The sequence below is a fragment of the Trachypithecus francoisi genome, unplaced genomic scaffold, assembly GCF_009764315.1.
Source record: "Trachypithecus francoisi isolate TF-2019V2 unplaced genomic scaffold, Tfra_2.0 Lachesis_group2, whole genome shotgun sequence".
Taxonomy (NCBI): domain Eukaryota; kingdom Metazoa; phylum Chordata; class Mammalia; order Primates; family Cercopithecidae; genus Trachypithecus; species Trachypithecus francoisi.
The window spans coordinates 74,831,883-74,836,150 of NW_022681465.1; the positions used below are offsets into that span (position 1 = coordinate 74,831,883).

At 39.3% G+C, this 4,268-nt stretch overlaps 1 long non-coding RNA gene across 1 annotated transcript; it reads right to left on the reverse strand.

The window, feature by feature from the left end:
* Positions 1-331: 331 nt before the first annotated feature.
* Positions 332-4,004, reverse strand: LOC117064473. The gene is made up of 3 exons (XR_004429480.1): positions 3,814-4,004; positions 3,145-3,392; positions 332-1,048 (listed from the first exon to the last, which is right to left on the reverse strand). It is a non-coding gene; the product is annotated as an uncharacterized LOC117064473 (long non-coding RNA).
* Between the last annotated feature and the right edge of the window lie 264 nt (positions 4,005-4,268).

Genomic DNA, 4,268 nt, shown 5'->3' on the forward strand with positions numbered 1-4,268 from the left:
TGTGGGCTGCACCCACTGTCCAACCAGTTTCAGTGAGATGTACCAGGTACCTCCATTGGAAATGCATAAATCACCCATCTTCTGTGTTGATCACACTGGGAGCTGCAGACCAGAGCTGTTCCTATTCTGCTATCTTGGAATGGGAATTCTAAAATTCAGCAGCATAATTTCTAAGAGCCAAAAGTTAGAAATAACATGAATATCCATGAAGTGACTAATGAATAAATAAAGTGTGGTCTCTTCATAAAATGGGATGTTATTTAGCAATAAAAAGCAACAAATATACTGATACATGCTACAACACCAATAAACCTTAAAATATTATGTTAAGTAAAAGAAGCAGACACAAAAAGCCACGTATTTTATTACTCTGTCTGAAATGTCCAGAATAGGAATATTTGTTGGACACGAAAAGTAGAGAAGTTGCCTAGGGCTTGGGACAAAATGGGGTATGACTGCTCATTGGTATGAGATTTGTTTGGGGGCAGATCAAAAGTGTATGAAAATAACTTGTCGTGATGATTTCACAACTCTGATAACTTACTAAAAACCAGTGAGTTGTACATTTTAAATGACAATTATGTTGTATGTGAATTATGTCTCCATAAATCTATGAGAGAGAGAGAAAGAGCTTTCAACGGCTTCTGTACCATGTCCAAATTGTTTTGCCAGTCTTTCAAACCCCTCCGTACCACAGAATCAGATTTCATACTATGCCTTTCTCCTTTCAAAATTATTTCCAACTGTATCAGTTGTCTATGCCTGTGTGACAACCCACCCCCAAATTCAGCAGCTTAAAATAATAAACACGTGTCAATATTATCACAGGAATTCTGTAGATCAGAAATCTGGGAGTAACTTAGCTGGGTCCGCTGGCTCAGGTTCTCGATGTCTGCCAAGGCTGTAGTCATCTCAAGTCTTGACTCAGGCAATAAGTACAGACTTCCAAGATCACCCCTGTGGCTGTTTCAGCCCCTCAGATTCTAGCTGTTTGTTGGCTGAAGACATCAGTTCCTTGATACATGGCAGCTCATCACACATCAGCTAGCTTCCCTCAGAGAAAGCAATGGTGAAACAGAGTGAGCAAGATGGAAGTCACAGTCCTTTGTAAGCTAATCTTGGAAATGGCATCTCATGGCATTTGCTGTGTTCTTTTCCTTAGAAGCCAATCATTAGATCTGGGCCACACACAGGAAGAGGTCATTGCACAAGAGCATAAATACCATGAGGAGGGAGAGAGATGGGGGCCACCACAGAAGTTGCCTATCACCACACTGCACACCATCTGATTCAACCAGTCTGGTTCCCTCTCCATCTCACAAGCACATTTCCTGACCCCGTCATAACTCTTAACTCACTTTATTCCTGGGCCTCTCTCCTTTACCAATCTGAAGTCAGACTGTCATTCAAAATGAGCTCAGATTCCATGTATTTCATGAAACTTGCCCCTGATTATACTTTATTCCTCTTAACTCCTTCATGTTTTATAATTATACTACACAATTTACCCCTTAATTACCTCCTGCCTTGCCTTATTATTCAAAGTATGTCTCTCTTAACTGCATAAGATTCAACTGAAAGTTTGTAAGAAACACAGAATCTCAAGCCCCTAAACCAGAATCTGTGGTTTAATAAGACACCCAGGTGATTTTCATGCCCATTTTCATGCCCATGAATTTCACACCACTAAATTGTACCATTCTCTATTGTTTCACCTGTGTAAGTTCCATAACCTTGACTAGGCTTGTGAGTATTTGGAGAACTGGTACCATTTTCTATATTTGTTCTACTCTTACACACACACACACACACACACACACACACACATAAGCTTAGAATATAGATTAGTGCTGAGCACACAGTAGATCACAAATTCAAGCTACTAGAGAAGAAACACCTCTATGAACTGGCCAAATTCAGTAACAGGAATATATAGATAAATCAAATCCCAGCTCTGCTACTCACCAGATAGTATGACTTTGGGTAAGTCATTTAATTACTCTACATTTCCAATTCTTTATCTGAATTAAAAGGGGACTATCTTAGAAGCTCCAATTTTCATTTTATTTCTGAATATCCACTAATCCACAATAACATTAGAATCAATATAGTTTGATATTGCTTAATAAATCAGAAAACATTTTGGAACCTTTTAGTTCCTAAATGTCATAAACATGAACATCAGTAATAACTGCCATTGTAGATGTGAGAAAATGTTGCTTAGTCCAGGATTGTTTAGCAAAAACCATGGAATTGTATATCCTGTATTTGATTTCCCTTATAACTTAGGCCACGTTGAATGTAAGCAAATTTTTAAAGAAGCTTAAAACAAATTTTTGGCTAGATAACAACAAGAGTTTGACTAGAACAGGTGAAATCTCCCCTTTCTTACACTTTGGGAGTCACCCCTATGCTCCTTAGCTCTGCCTTGGAAAAGGAGCTTCTGGCTCTGTAAGACTCAGATTAGAAACAAAGACTTTGCCTTCAAAAGAAAATTATGAATTTCCTCCTGGGATTCACCATCTTCCCCTGTAAAAGAAGGAGCTGGATTTGTTATCGAGAGCAGCAGAACTAGGCTGAGTGAATAAAGAAATGGACATATAAACAAGTGGTGTTTTTTGTTTTTTGTTTTTAAGGTACACAGTTGAATTTATTCTTCCTCCTGTAAGGTCCAATCCACCCACAGAGTTTAAATTGGCACTTCCTCTGAGGACCTGGACGCCAATTACATCTTATCTTTTGATGTCTAAATCTCTTCAAGTTCAAGGACTTCACCTCCTCTCCAGGAATAAGGGCTGTACTTCCCAGGCACTTCCCTCCTCATCATGTTGTCCTTGCTTCAGCCTTCAGTCCTCTCTTCTGCAATGAAGAATCCTAATTCCCCACCAGAATTCTTAAACATCAGTTTACTTTACACATTTCTTTTTTGGATTCTTTACTGTTAGAACAAGCTCTGAGTGTGGAAAACTGTTCTCACAGTGATAACAAGGCCGAACTGAACAATGCAGGCAAGAGAGCTGTGGCTCCAGATGAGGGGGCTAAGTTATGGGGCCATGGATGCCTCCACACTTATTTCCCTAAAATTCATCATAGCTCTTAACTTCATGCAGAACTCCTAGAAAAATATACAGTCCAGCTACCTACCTTGAAATTTATGAGACGAATGATGGTGATGATGATGACAATAACAATAATAACACTAGTAATTGATGCTGTTAGCCACCTCTGAACAGAAGCATATTTTTGGTTTCAGTCCTCAGGCTCCAAAGTGGTTCACATGATGCAAACTGGCCTTGTAGTCAGCGTTTTGGCATTTTCATTTGATTTCTCTGCCCACTCTCCCCTGTTGGCACTGGCCTGCACTTTGAAATGAATTGCTGTTCCTGTGCAAACTAGACAACAAGAACAGTTACCAGACTTTGAGATCACTCAGGACATGCAGGTTTTCAGAGATCATTATCCTAGAAGCACAAATTCAAGAATAAATATGGGAGCTCAAAATCCACCTAAAGAAGAGAGAACTCTTGTACCCCTCTGGCAGGTAATTTCTGCCCACAGCCAAATAATACTTTGGTAATGTCACCTGAAACTATTTCTTCTATGTGGCCAAACTCGGGTACTTGGACAGAAGCACGATAGCCATCACAGAGAAAAGAGATGCAATGACAGTAACACAGGACCAAGGACAGGGACCTGGGTTCTAGTCCCAGTTCCACCACTAACTTTAACATTGAGTGAGCCACTTCTCCCAGGTGCTTAGCTTTCTCTGTGAAAGGTAATAGTTAGATACTACAGTTTCTAACTTGAACTTACCTGATCATCAGTATCTTGTAGGACATTTATTATAAATACAGATTTTCAGACTGCTCCCTGGAGATGCTGGTTCGGTACGGTTAGCAGTGACATTCATAAGTTTGCATTTTAACAAGTGACCCAGGAAAGTCTTTATATAAGCAAGCTTAGGAAACAAAGGCCACATGACAACAGAAAGCTCTTCCGGGTATGCAGTTCTGCAGAATCAAGTTAGTTAATGGTCATGATTAAGTTTCTACTCACTACAAAGCTTTGCTAGATCCTAAAAATGATAGCAATAATAGCTAACATTTATATAGTACTAGTAACTATTTTAAAGGCTTTGCGTATATGAACTATTTTAATCATCACAACAACCTTCTGAACCAGATACTATTATTACCCTTATTATAAGACACAGAAGCAGATGCACAGAGATTAAGTGATTTTCCAAAGGTGACTTGGCCAGTAAGGAG